This window comes from Melospiza melodia, chromosome 1 (genome assembly GCF_035770615.1).
Source record: "Melospiza melodia melodia isolate bMelMel2 chromosome 1, bMelMel2.pri, whole genome shotgun sequence".
Taxonomy (NCBI): Eukaryota; Metazoa; Chordata; class Aves; order Passeriformes; family Passerellidae; genus Melospiza; species Melospiza melodia.
Window position 1 is genome coordinate 122,950,654 of NC_086194.1, and position 15,509 is coordinate 122,966,162.

At 37.8% G+C, this 15,509-nt stretch overlaps 1 protein-coding gene across 9 annotated transcripts in view; it reads right to left on the minus strand.

Annotated features, from left to right (window-relative positions):
- The window catches only part of PTPRM (protein tyrosine phosphatase receptor type M), a 441,289-nt gene that overhangs the window by 231,877 nt on the left and 193,903 nt on the right, over positions 1-15,509 (minus strand). The gene's annotated exons all lie outside the window — the stretch shown is intronic.

Below are 15,509 nucleotides of genomic sequence, written 5' to 3' on the forward strand. Positions count from 1 at the left end.
CAATAAATTTCATTTTTTTTGTTAAGCACACATTTTCACCTAATGTTTTCTATGTTTTCTCTTCACTCCACATGAGGGTTCTTAAACCTTTCATACCAATATCGTGTGTGATTAAAAACAATCAGATCCACTGTCATTAATTATTTGACAACTACATAGATCTCACAAAATGAAGAGTTTCTATGATTTTTGTGGTACGTTTTGGATGTTTTGAAAAACCCTAAAATTACACAAAGAAGGGTTTATGCCTTAAAACCTGGGCAGGGATAGCCTGTGATACAGAACAGCATTATATCTGAGCAACGCTTTCATTCAAAATAATGCATGAGCTTTGATATGTGGTGACCTAAGGCTTGAGCACACAGTTCTGGTTTAGTCATTAATTTCAATGTTTCCAGGAGTAATACAATTTGGCTATGCTATTTATTATGCATCATTGGTTTCTTCTTTCAATAGAACTATGAAAGCATTTCCTATCTAATGAATGTATTTACTACAGTGCCCATCTTCAGGAATGACGAGAAGCCTGCACAGACCTACCTTCCCCTTGCTGAAGAAATAATGTTGGCAGGTGATTTAGTCTGTAAACACAATTGGGAGACATCTCTACCTGGGAAAAAATTTTCTCCAATCCTCACAAGCTTTGCTGATTTGCCTTCTTTGACAAGTTTGTGACTCCTAGCAAATGGATTCATACTAGATCTGTAGATAATGATATTTCTGCCTTGCAAATGCTCCAATGTCATGTTTTGGTAACTCTGTCAAGAAACCAACCGCAACCCAAGGATTTGGAATGCGTGCAGCACGGGCCTCAAAAATCCATCTGGCAACTAGGCTTGCGATTGTCAAGCAATGAGTCTGTCCTACCAGACTGAAGACAAATTTAGTCTTACAATCTGCCATGACATTTTCCTGGAGTAATTCAATTTCTGTGAACAAGACAGTTTTCCTTGGTCATTTTCCTGCAAGGTAGAAGGCTGGAAAAGTGGAGACCATTTGTTCAGCTCTTAATATTCACCCTAAGATGAACTATCAGATCCATATGTATCCACTGGGCAAAAGATTTAATCTACATGAATCATATGGCTTCCACATGTGATAAAAAACAGGACATTAACTCTACAGATCACCCTACTGGAAAATGAAACAGCAATGGAAAAAGAATGCTGAAGCCTAAGATTTAATGATGGATGTCCAGGTTCTCCAGGGAGTCTAAGATCCTAAGTGGAGTATCGAAAGGACATTATCACTGCTTGCAGCTAATGCCATAAAGCTACAATAATTGAATGCAGTATTCATTCCCTATGCACAATCTTTGCTTTGCATGCATTTATCAGGGAGAGACAATTCCTGGAATACACTGATTTCTTTCTAGAAGGCATGGAAATAGGAGCATATTCTCTCTTTTTAGTCCATTGTAGAGCTTCCCCCAGCAGTCCACTGCCTAGCTAATGATACTTAGAAATACAGGGTGAAAATTGCTAAAAAGCCTCATGGCTTTATTTTCAATGAAGGTACTATTATGAAATAATATCATTATGAAATAAGGTGAATCAGGGGCCTAACTAAAGGTCTGTAAGAAGACACAGCAAAAGCTATGGCAAAAGATTCTCCTTTATTTGCATTTTAGATTAGTTAAGCAAGCAGTAGTTTCAGGTTCATTTAAAAGACAGGGATACTGTAACCCCTGGTCCCAGGCCAGTATTTTTCATCAGGCAACATGTAGAGTCTCAGGCAGAGAGCAGCTCTGCATGTATATTACATCTTGCATTGCTTTTGCAAGAAGAATTCTGCTAAAATATCCTGACCCTGTGGTTTAGTCACTAAAAGGGTATAATTAGAATTAAAGGTCAAGTGTGCCTGCTTCAAGGCACTGCAAGTGCACAGACATGCTGGTTGTCAGCTGGGAGCATGACTGACATCTTCTAGCTGTTCACAGAGAAACAGCACGGTGTTGCTAAACCCCACAATTTGCAGATGAGAGCTGCAGCAGCTGCTGATGCATCTGGCAAGACTGGGAGCTGGTGGTGATGGAATGGCTCCTGTTGTCACAAGAGTGAGACTTGGCAAGTGACAGAAAGACAGCTCCTAAGGTGAGCAGCTCCCAGTGTAATGTGAGCACCAGACCTACAGTGACCACTGTCGTTACTTGCTGCCAGATCTGAACTCTCCACATTACCAGAGCTGCAAAGACCTACAGAATTTGGAGACCCTTTTCCAAAATGATGCCATTATTTCTGTATTAGCATGATTATGAACAATGTTTTTTTCGTCAGCCAGTGTGCTTTCAGCACGTTATCTGAACTGCTTCCAAGGCTTAGGAGGTGAAACTAGCAGCAAAGATGTTTTATTCGGCCTCTTCCTCTCTGTAAAATGCTCCCTGGTAGACAGGTAAAATTGAAGTAGTACAGGAAAACAAACTGCAGAATCAGAGCTTTCTTATACACTAGAGGAAAGCCTCCTACTTAATTTAATACAACACTTGTTCTTATCTTTGATTGCAAATTACATGTTTAGCACTCTTTTTCCTGTTAGTGCTTGTGGATTTGATGAAGAAATGTGTTTGGATTTATCCTACCTGTGTTCTCCTTTTCTGCCTCCGAACATTTTTTTAATCTTGGAGTATTTGTTTGCATGACCACATAGCTCTGGTTCTCTTTCAAGTAGTAACTGTTAGGAGCACTGAAACACAATGCAGTGCTTTCCTTATGCCATAATTAAACAAATTCAGCTCTCAGAGAACAATACAGAAGAGACTGACTGAAGTAGAGAGAATGCATTTTGTATTCTTAATTGCAACTTGAAAGAAAAGAGAGGGATAAGGGATATAAGATAAAACCAAAAACAGATGAACATATTATTGAAGGAAAAAAGCTCATAAGCAAGAACCACTGTTTCTAACTTTTTCATTAGTTTCTCACATACTGTATTTGACAGAATCACTGCTCTCCTTTCTGACTTAATCCACTCTCCTCCAGATACTGACAGCAATGCCACTGTCAAACTTGACACCTGTTTTTCATGTCCAAACATTGATTTTCCATCTTAAAGCCAACGTATTTCATAAGATTAAATTGTTATCATTATCAGCAAAATATTGATTTGACTGAAATCCCTACCTGTAAATTTATAGCCTTAATTTCCAGTAGTAGCCTGCATTTCATCTGTTATCTTCAGGCAGATGAAGATGTAAAGGAGTTACTAACATGTCTCAACCAAAATGTGAGCTAGTTTCTCATGTATTTATTAAAGTTTAATGAAAACAATGAATAAATAATTACTTCTACATAATAGAAGAGGAAAAAATACCCCCCAAAAACGAATAAGCACCTGTTTAAGGCCAGACAACAGAAACTCATTATTTTAAGCCACAGACCTTACAGTTAATTAATAACATAGGCAGAAGTCCACAAAGAAAAAGCACATTTCTTCTAGTTGCAGAGAAGAAAGAGGTTAAAGCACTCCAAAAACACCTACCCTCTAAGCCCCTGTACACTCAGCCTATTATCAAAGTCAGTTCTCTCTGTCTCCATTGTACTATCAAAACATGACTTCAGTCTCTTGGTTTCTGAAGCCGGTTATCCTAGATTAATGACACCATCTCTGGCATCCACATTTCTCATATTGCATATCAAACAGCAGAATAACCTTCTGCCATTTATGCTTTAATCTGATATATGCTTTTTTCAGTTTGTCATGCATTGTTTTATTATTTTTACCCTCCTCCTCATTGGGAGATACAAATTTTCTCTACATATTTCCAGACTCAAGATCCTTCCAATTCCCTCCTCGTTCATTAAGCTTGCACTAATTATTTTCTTTGTCTCCATTGCTCACCCTTGGCCTTTCACTGTTCTCTCTGTGAATCCATGTTTTTCCTCCACTGCCTTTTTTGTGACCATTTTCATATTCTGCCCTTCAACACTTTTTCCTGTTGTTCTTCAGAGCCATGACGTTAGTTAGCTATTGTGGAAACAACTCACAGCACTCTCCTGTAAAAGGGTCTGCAACAAGCATTGTGCTTTCATTTCAGCAGGCGCCTTATTTCACATAGGCAAGTTGAAACTTGGACCTATAACCTTACGACCATTGAAGAAGAGGGTTGGAAGCAGCTTTTAAAAATGCAGAGCAATTTGTCAAAGCAGTCTATGAATAAGAGCTCTTCTGAGCATTAGAAACACATAAGGACACTTTTCAACAGACAGTGCACCGCTGAGATGAGCAAGACTGATGGGAGATCAAGGGTACCTTTTCTTCTTACTAGCCCTTAAAAATAACATTTTTCTCCTTTACTTATGAATCATCACCACCTGTACATAGAAAAAAAACAAATGATGCATTTTCACAGTGAACAAAAAGTAATTTGCGTTTCTAGAAATCATACAGCTCTGACTTTATTGATTCAAAATGCATTTAAGAAACCAAATTAAGGATCTGGGCATCCCAGACAGCACTACAGGCTGAGCTACAGACTGAAGGAAGAGTGGGTGGAAAGTGTTTCTGTGGAAAAGGACCTGTGCTGGCTGACAGCAGCTGAACATGAGCCAGCATGTGCCCAGGGGCCAAGAAGGCCAATGGCACTCTGGCCTCTATCAGAAATAGTGTGGCCAGCAGGACCAGGGCAGTGATTGTCCCCCTGTACTTGGCACTGGTGAGGCCGCACTTTGAGCGCTGTGCTAAGTCTTGGCCCCTGACTAGCTGGAAGATGTCCAGAGAAAGGCAAGGGAGCTCTGGAAGGGTCTGAAGCATTAGGCTTATGAGGAGAAGCTAAGGGAGCTGGGGTTCTTTAGCCTGGACAAAAGAAGGCTTGGGGGGGGGTCTAATTGCTCTCTACAACTTCTTGAAAGGAGGCTGGAGCTGGGTGGATGTTGTCCTCTTCTCAAAGGTAAAAAGTGATTGGACAGGAGGAAATAGTTTCAAGTTGCTCTAAGAGAGGTTAAGACCAGATATTAGGAAAAAAATTCTTCATGGAAAATGTCATCAAGCACTGGAAAAGGCTGCTCAGGAAAGGGATGGTGTTACCATTCCTGGAGGTATTTAGAAGACATGAAGATGTGACACCTGGGGATATGGTTTAGTGGTGGATTTGGCACTGCTGCATTAATGGACTCAAAGATCTTAAAGGTCTTTTCCAACCTTAGTGATTCTATGAATTGGTATGACCCCAGGAGCCTCACTCTCTGTCTCCTCTCTTCCTCCTTACTAACTCAAAAGAACTACTTTTACAATGAAAATTTCAACCTAAAGTAAACCCGTGGGATTTATTTCACAAACTTGTGTTGTTTTTAGCTGTACTGATAAAGACACAGCTAGGAATGGAAATCCTGTACAGTGACACTACACAGCTCATGTTGTAAATAAAATAACTCACTCTTCATTCATTAACCACATACTATGAGTGACAAATGCAAGAGAGACAAAATGACTTTAAGAAAAAAATCTAAATCCGTTCTATTCATGTATGTCCAGCTCTACAATACCTGGAAGCACCTTTATACAGACTGAAAAATTCCTGGAAATCAAGAGGTGATAGACGAGATTTACATGCTGAAACAGCAAACAAAAAAAACCAAACCAAAACAAAAAAACCAACCAACCAACCAACCAAACAAAAAAAAAAACCTAAAAAAAACCAAAAAAAAAAAAAAAAAAACAAAAAAATCAGGAACTACATAGATTTCTAGGGGAAAAAATTTATATACATTTTTCAAATCATATGCAAGTCATTTACACTGCTGATGCTGACACATTTCAGGGAGAGAAAAATGTACAGTGTTCATTCTGACTGACAGAGTTGTGTCTAAAACCAGAGAGGCAGGTCACTACTCCTTCAATTTACAGTGCATAATAAAAATTTTGCAAACTGTAAAAACATTATGCTCGGGTTTATTCTGCTCTTCTGGTAACACTCTGGTTGGTCAGAGTGACATTTTACTTTTGAATAATGCAGAGAATCAATAGCCTAACACAGAAAGGATGCATGGGAAAGGATGATGAGGGGCACTCATAGAAAAACTTCTACTTTGATTGTGCATACTAAGTCCCAAGAGACCACAGATTAATACAGATACATATGTAACAAGGTGCAATCTGCTGTAAGTTTCTCTGTACAGAGACTGGAAGGCTTTTTGTTTATAACCTACAAAATTCTCGTAGGCTGTTAAACCTTGGAAAGCAGATGTTATCTTCTATAGAGCAAAGATGATAATGGTTAAAGAGTTATCCAAGTTTAGAGAACCATCCTCTGTACATTCAGCCCCTGGAGATGAGAAGGAAACATATGACAAAGTTGGTCAAATCATTAAGTACAGATGCCTGCAAAGACAGAAAGCAGTAGAGTGCAGCAGAACTGTGCAACTGCCATACAAACTATGGTAAACAGAATACCAAAGAGAAAAGAGGTTTGGTATGGAACAAAACAGGAAAAGCATCCAGAATGGACATCAAGACAACTCAGTATGCAATGCTCCTTTCGTACAAGTATCCACTACAGGAATGAACTTAGGACCTACTGTTTGTCAGAAATGCCCATGTGAGGAGTCCAGATCTCAGCCTGAGGTAGGGCAGGAACAGGCACACTGAAGGGTAGTTGGATCTAAGCTGGGTATTTTCACACCTAGGCCTTTTGGTCACCCTGTTTACTTGAAAACTGACTATGTGGAAAACTTGCATACAAGATCTTTAAAAAAGCAAAAAAAGGCTGTATGCTTTTTTCCCAAGGCTATTTCTAACACCCTAAAGGAAGACACATGAAGAATTAAAGGCCTCTAGAACAACTAACTATACCACGTGCAAGAAACAGAACTCCTCCTCACCCCTGCCAAATTAGCAGGAGACAAAAAAAGACTTGCTAAAAACACATCACACAGTAAATTAAACACATTTTATTTCTTTGACAAGGCAACAGGGTTCAAGTTTGGAAGCAGAGTAGTGGACACATATGTTTTGTCTTTATTAAGGCCCCTAACACAACTTTAAGTTTTCTTTAACTCAAAGAAGCTAAGTAAGGTAAGCCTAAATCAAGATGTTACATTGTGGACTCAAAGAAAAATCCCATTGGAAAACTGCATGAAAATGTAGTGATCTGGTACCCTGCCAAAGTGTAGCTGAAAGGCATCTGTCTGGGATCTGTAGCTATTTAAGATTATCACTAGTGGTGTGTGCAACAGCAAAGCTGAGAAGACCTTGGCCAAAAATTCTGGGGAAAAAAGGGAGGAATAATCCCACTCTACCACCAACCATCCTGACACTATTCCTTAATTAAAAATGTGAGATGCTGCCATGAGGCAAGAACAAAGAATTGCACTTTTTAAAATCATTTTTATTTAGCAGTATCATATGTGAAAAAGGTAATACTGTTGGGACTACATAGGACTCAACTAGAATGCCATATTCAGGTAGCAGATAATCTTTTCTTTGTGTCTATAGCTGAAAAATTAGATTTGCATTGCAGCACAGAAGACAGAGCTTAGGGATTAGAAAAACTTGTAACTGCATGAACTGCTGCAATGGGTGGGATGAAGAAATTACAAAATATAATTTCCTCAGGAACTTTCAGAAAGGTGTTCAAAAAGATGTCACAAAGAACAGAAATACAGCTGACATGCCTTAGAATACATTTTCAGACACGGAAGGAAGAAAAGGCCTCTTTAAAATCTTCCCATTCTAGGACCCTATGAAAAGCAAACCATGGGGACACAGAGAAATGGAAAATTATACTAAACTATTTATTTAGGGTTTGGTTTGGCTTTTGTTTCGGTCACAGATTTTACTAAGAAATATTCAAATATTACTGCACCATTATTCAGAAACATAGTTCTCAATTACTAATGTGGGTTGCTTTGGGCAAGCCTCTAGGAAACTCAATTTGACACTGTTTGCTTGAATAAAATTTCTTAGTAAAGAACACAAGACATTAAAAAAGAGAACAGAGAGAGCTCCTTTCTTTTCAGGCAGAAGTTTGCCACTAACTGTTCCCTCCCATGCTTGCCTTTTGAAATCCAGTGCTACATATGGACTAAATATCTAAAATTTCCAGAAACCTAGACACAGGAAAATTTAGCTTCCCCACTGGCAATACCTGACATCAGCATTAGAAAGAAAATGTTTCTGATTCCTTTGAGACAGCAGTATGTGATGAATAGAGAAAACTGAGAGCTCCAGGCTAACAGGTGGAATGCAGCAATCTCTTCTATATTTTGCGACTGTAGCTTCGGAATTCTATCCAGAAATCAAGATTTAATTTTGGCATTAAAAAGACCTCACAAAAAATCCCCTAAACCATCTTGCATTTGATTGCAATCACAGTGATGACAATAGCCTGTGTACTACGCATTGTTTTTTAATCTGCCAGTAATTTAAAACAATAGCTTCAGGAAACTTAAAATCCAACTCTGATGTCAAGAAATCCTGAATTCTAAAACCTGTGTACACAGCAACATTTTTAACTTCTTGTTAACTGGCTAATCTCTCCTCTTCCCAAGGCAGCAGCTGGTGGCCACTCTGATGTTAAGATGTGGGATATAAGCCCCCTCTCTGGGGGGGACTGCACACAGAAATGCTTGAACTTGAGTGTTCATTTACAAATTAATACTTCTCTCTGCTAACAGTAGTAGTTCACCTAGATAGTAAATGGCATCCTAGCTTCATCCAGTTATATCTTCTTCCTCTCCTAATGAAGCTTAAATGTAATGATGTCATGCCAATAGAAGTTTCATTTCTTTTGATAAGTAGGCCAAAGTAGCAGATGTCTCATTTAGCCTGGAGGAAAGCACATTTAATGGTGTGTGACAAATAAAAAGAAATAAAAAACCAAGCAACGTTTTTTCAATACTGCCTACTTTAAAAATGTGGCTTTGCTGAATTATTTAACTTGGACATCCCTACTTACATTTCATTAGAATAACAGTAATATTGTCTCATTCAAGACTGGGTATTAAAAATCACCACAGTGACCTGTCATACACTTAATAGTTAGCTCTTGATTTTATTAAAGTCTTGACCCACTACTCATCTCCTGAATAGCCATCTACCAAAAAGTGGATGATAATGGAGTTAAACACAAAGAATCAATGGTATCATTCCTTTCAAGCTCTCCACACGTGTGCGCTGCCAAATCCAGTCGGCTCACTTGACTGGTTTAAAATGCAACGCTGGTTTCCCAGAGAAGATAATGGACTAGTGTATAAACAAAATTTTTTCAGAAAACCAACAAGGCAGCCCAAGAGATAGAAGTCTTTAAGGGAGGAAAAATAATCTTTTGAAAGGGAAAAGATGCTTTAGATCCTATATTAATGTAGTTTCCAAGAGCAGTCTATTAAAAAACCCACAGAACACTTTTAATATGTTAAAAATAATAATGTTGTAACACTAAATTATCAACAAAGCAGACAATATTCTACCAGTAGGGTCTAATCTAGCACAAATTATAATTACCATATATTACCAAAGGGTTCTAATTATATAATTAATCAAATCTCTACACATATCTGGTAAATCTCTAGCCTTTCATTATGGATAGTCCATTAAAATATTTAGCAGTATACAGAATACAGTTTAAAAAATACTTCTTCCATATTAATGTTTTTGGAATAAAATACCCTTAGTGTGGGGGGTGGGATTTTGATTTTTAAAAAAATTCTCTTCATTATTTATGCAGGACTCTTGCACAAAGAGTAATGTCAGACAAATACAAGGGAATAGGACAAATAGCACAGACCTGAAAGGGATAACACTTCACACTAAAACCTGTTCTCCACAGTCTTTGTGTAGGCTACTTCCCTTTTCACATTTAAAACATTTAAACACTTCAACATTCAAAAGTTAAAAAAAAAATCTAAGTGCATTTGTCCCACTTTTCCCCAAAAGTCAAAGACACAGAAACAAAATTTGTCTTTCACTGCTCCACTGCATGTTTTTACATTTCACAGAAATTCATACTCCAGAAGTTTCTTTGGAGAGCAGGGTGGAAAAGGTGAGGTCTTATTTTAGGATGCTTCAGAAGAAGCTTTAAGAAATTGGTTGACTTTCTCTTTACCGTCAAGAATGAAGTAAGGAAAATGGTAGCAGAATTTGTGAATAACCCCATGTTGTTTTGCCCATTACATGCAGTGAATGTTGTATAGGGCATACTTGCAAAGCAGTGATTAGGGTCAGTGTAGAAAGAACCGTACACATTGTACTCGTGATTACACACATAGTTTATGCCCTTTCATACTGTGATTTAGTCCGCAGTGGATGCTCTAAATAACATGGTAATTGCAGATTTATTGAAAGGAGACAATTTCAGCAGTTCAGTGAGCTTATCAGAATGAGTTTTGCAGATGAAACTGCACAACAGTTTTAGAAATGAAATGTGAAGGACAGAGAGGAGCAAAGTCTTTTTCTTCAAGGCTCACGCTGGTTACCAGAGCATGCAAGTGGATATTGGTAATTGACAATTTTTCTCTGGATTTATAGCAACATATTACTGGGATGCAACATAAATGCTGAGCAGTCACAGGAAATGGTGCATATTTCCCGCAGTAGAAGGTTTTTTTGACAAGATCTACAGACTTACCAGACTCACACTCCTCATACATAAAGAGAATTCCTCACTGAGAACCCACAAGCAAGGAACAGGTTCCCTTATGTCAAGCTCTCGCCTTCATTATTGCCTAATTTGATACCAACGTTCCACATTTCACTTAGCAGTAAACAACTGAGACATAATGTACCCATAAGAGGCAATTATCCTCACAGTGCTAATTGCTACGTAATATTTCTGCACTTTAAGAGTAATAGAATACAAATGCTTGCCTTCTGCAGAAGCAATATGAGGATGGAAAAGCTACCGCACTAACTTATCAAGATTTCACCCACACATGCAAAATCTGAAGACATAAATGCACGAACAACAAATTTATCCATACTGTTTACTTGAGTATGACTCAATAAAATGCTTCTGAGCACAGTTTAGTTGCCTGCTACCTGAAATGTTCTAGCATATCTGATCTGTAGACAGATTTCAGACAAAATGGGCTCTTAGGAGATTGTCTGTCCTTCTGGACTGGCAGAGAGACCAGGAGGGACACTACAAGGAATCTCCAAAAATACTCACGAGTTGCTTGTGTTTTGAGACCTGAAAGGAGCCTTACCACTTCAAGGGAAGCAAACTTAACATGATTAGTTAGTACCTTTTAAATGAAGTTTAGTCATAGAGAGAGCCCAGACTGTCACAACTGAGCATAAAAAGAAGCAAGGAAAAAGACAAAGATTATTTTATTTTTGACTGCTATTTCTCTTACAAACCAATATATTGTCTTTTCTTCTGTAATATTAAGTGTATAATGGGAAAAAAGAAAAGAAAAAGGAAATTATTATACCAAGATACCAAGTGCACACCCAGTCTAACACAGTAGTAATATTAGCCTTACTTACGCTACCACATCTGTGGTCTATCATGACTCAGTGGAACTGAAAAGAGTAAAAAATAAATAAAGGAAGACAATCAGGGAAGCAACTCAGATGATGCAACAGGAGAAGCCATGTTTATTCCTTGGTTTATGGCTTCTTCCCATATCCACTACCACTGTATCTCTTTTTTCCATTCATGACAAATGTAAACTAACAGAACTAACTACACAATGATGGAAAAGAAATCTGTTAAGTGCTAGATCTATTTCAGCAAAGTGGAATATTATATGTCTGTAACTAGAAAAAATTTCAAGGTGTGAAATGAATTCACATGAACAGAGACACAGACTAAAAGTCAGCTTTGTGTTTCAAAAGTGGCAGTGAATTAAGACAAGTGAAAGTCCTAGAAGTACATGATTATGCAGCTCTTTCTCATTCTTCTGTGCAATTTTACCCTACTAAGATCAATATTAAGCTTCACAAGCAAAGAATTTTTTTTTCCAATCACAATGTGAGTTCCACACTACTGGAAGAAATGCTTTAGGGAACACACATGTTACTGTTTTCAAGTTATTAATGTGCTTACCTGCTTGGAAAGTAGTGCTTAAAAAATGATTAACAAAACATGCTTTGCTGCTGTAGCTGTGGGATTTTTTTCTTCACCATCCCTTCAGCCATTTCCAGCAACAGTTAAAAAGAACCAATCACCTTTTAATTATGCTTTCTGGATGCTGATGTTGGCATAACACAAGGCCACAGGGCAAAAGTCTATTCTCAACTTCCCCTGCTGGGGCTTAGAAATGCTGCTTTAGTTGAACTTGCTGGACTCAGAGCTGCTCCTCCCTTGAGCCCACGTGCCTGGGTAACACCAGCAGAGTCACGCTCTGTAAACTGCATCTGAAAGCATCACTTGCTTTCAGAGCCACGGATCTTCATGGAGGTAAAACAAATGTCCAAGTTTTTCAAGCCTTTGTGCAACAGAAAGCCATGGATAGGTGCATTAGCAGTCTTGGAGAGCTGACCAATCAAAGAAGGTTTCCCTTCCCTGTCTTATGGGAAACACCCATTTCCAAAGACAGGAATGAAGCTATGAAAAGAGCTAGAAACTATTTCTGTTACTATTACTCCATGGAAAAGACAGTCTTCTGCCTTGAAAAAGAAAATAATGTGCTTTGTTAAGTATTTTGTAAAAGGATAGTTCAAAAATATTTGTTTCCTAACACATTCATAGTTCTGTATGAAGATTTTTTTCCTGTAAGATCTGTTCTAAAAACTAAATATGAAAAGAGGACATGGTGGTTTTCCTAAAAAAATTTATTTTAAGCTAAATAACGGAACAGGCCACCACCTTTCTTCCTCACCCATTAACTTTTCATTAGTGTGTCATCAGCTGTTTACTGACTTTTTTAACATCTATTCTGCATTGTACAGGAGCTCACTGTCGACCTCCTACTGCACACATCTGATAGTCTGCAATTTCCATGCTATGTAGGAGGACGATCTGATATTGGTAGTTAACAAGGCAGCAATACTAGCACCTTGCTAAATTGGCAAAGGCTTCTTATGTAGTGTTCCTCTGCTAATTCACCACACATTCCAACCAGGAAATAACAGTCTGAAAACTGTACATTTTATAGCTCATCTCCATACTAAAATACTTGATGATCCTCTGAGGGGGCCCTGTCAGGGCATATGCCGTCTAAAAACTTTGTAATCTGCATAACCAGGCATGGATGGTAGGTAATTTTGCAAAAATATTCCAGAACAGAGCTGAAATTCTGTCTTTTCCAAACATTATCAAGATATTTGACAGCATTAAAAATTAAAATGCTTTATTTTCTTATAAAATTTGCATCATACTTGAGTTAGTATTAAAGAGGTTCATCCAAATAAGGATTTTAGTTTGTTAATATGCCCCAGAGTCACAGCATGTTCCTATTACTTCAGAAGCCATAAAAATGAAAATATTTTTGGGCATTATCTGACTTTGCTCCTCAAAATAGCTACTGTAGTTTGTGTGCAGGTCATAATGACTAGAGAACTGAGTTCTATTTTATTTCCTACGTTTCTTGATTTCTTAACCAAATACCTTCAGACAGGAGGCAAATCTGATTATGCAATGAAAGATGTACTGAACAGACACACAGTTAAATAGCAGACATCTGGTTTTAAGTTTCAGCACCAAGTATGGCAATCCTAAAGTCTCTCCTCAGACCTCCAGAGAAGAAGCAGTAATCCCAAAATACCATTTAGAGCCGACTTCTCAGGAGGTGCAACATTTGCCAAAGCTCTTTTTCAACCAAAGCCATTTCTGAGAACAGAAAATTTGTGAACATGGCTCTTCCTTAGGACAATAAGCTTTTAAAGCTTTAAATATCCCTGGAGACTTGTTCATTCTTTGCAGGCCTCATGAGTAGGATTTCACAGCTCACATGAAACCACATAAACCCCTAAATTTTGTTCCACTACTTTCTACCAGGTTTAACATAACTATAATTTGGGTTAGATGGGCCATATTCAAGTGAGCACAGACATACCATTCCACCAAACCACCTCAGACTAGGGTTGTGGAAACTACTCTGGGTTGGATGATCTCACCACAGCTGTCTGAAATAGCAAGAAGTACACCCAGGAGTAACTGAAAAAGACTGGAACAGTTATACTTGTGACCATCAAGAACAAAAAGTCCTCATGATAAATAGAGAACTGGTAAGACTCAAGTCTTAACTAGTTCAGATAAAACACTTTATAGCCTTTTGCAAAATTTGCTCTACATCATCTGAAAATTTAGGGAGTGAACACAGATTTCACTCAGACTGTATCTGTCTCATATACAAGGCTGGACCAAGAGGATCTCTTAAGACACTTAGGTTAAATATTGCACCAGGTCAAGGAAATTGCACAGGATCAAGAATTTGTCTGATTTTGTCTTAGTATTTGGTCAACTTATACCTTATTCCTCAAAAAAAACAGTCTGAGGCCAGAACTCCAATTAAACCAGTACAGTATTATGGGTATATAATATGATATAGGGCCAGTCAAGTTACCATGGCTGTGAACAACTAAAATGATTCAATGAACTATCAGAGTAGTGATAAGCCAGCTGAGAGAAAAAAGCTTTCTAGGTAATATAAAATATTTGTACAAATTAAGCCACTGCAAAGTTGAAATGGAAGGTGCAATATGGATGTAACAGAGAAAAGACAGTCTGTGGAGAAGGCTCAGAAGGAAATGCCAACTCATCCTGAGGGGTCCAATGAACAGTGGGGTTCAGCTTCCTAACAATGGACTTTATGATGGCATGTCTTCATAATTATAATTGCTGTTGCTGGAAAAACAGTAGCTAAGAAATAAACAACCCATGCCAGTAAATGCAAAATTAAGTATTTAGTATTGTGGGTTTCACCTGGAATTTCTTCCTAGTCTGCATGTTACATAACATTGCCTACTTCCTTCAATGTATATAAAATAGCTACTCATTTTATGTCATATAGCTAAAAGTATAATATTAGGTAATATTTAGCTACTACTTTTATAACCCATGTAATTACTGCTTAGGGATAACACTACTTTTTTAGAAACTTGTTTTCTTCCTCAGCCTTTGCACTGAGTTCTTAGTAACTCTGATATGTATGGGATTTTGTTTTTGAAGGGCAGAGAGGGAAAAAAATCCCAAACAAATAAAGGTAGGTAAAGAAATAATCATATACAATTTTTTCTACCTGAATTTCTGAAGTTGTGTACAACCTCAAGAGGGTTCTGCTTATAAAACAATCTGAACCCTTTCAGCAAGGCTTGATGTTTGGTGAAAAACTGGAGTGGAATGGAATACTGTGTCCCTAATTAGAAGAATTTTTTTAAACTGTAAATTCTGTCTAGAAAAAAGAAATTAACATGGTAAGACACTGGTGCACACTGGCATAAAAAAAGCTTTACCTGTGCCCATTACTCAGGAAAATATGTATTTTAGAAACAGCTGGATATAGAAGTTTGCAGGATGACTGTATTACAAGAACTTGAACCTTCAAAAGTAATTGTTTATTGCCTAAGGGCATTGTGCAAGGATTGAGCACTTTGAGGATTGATTCTTTCTCACACAGAAACTTAACTCATCA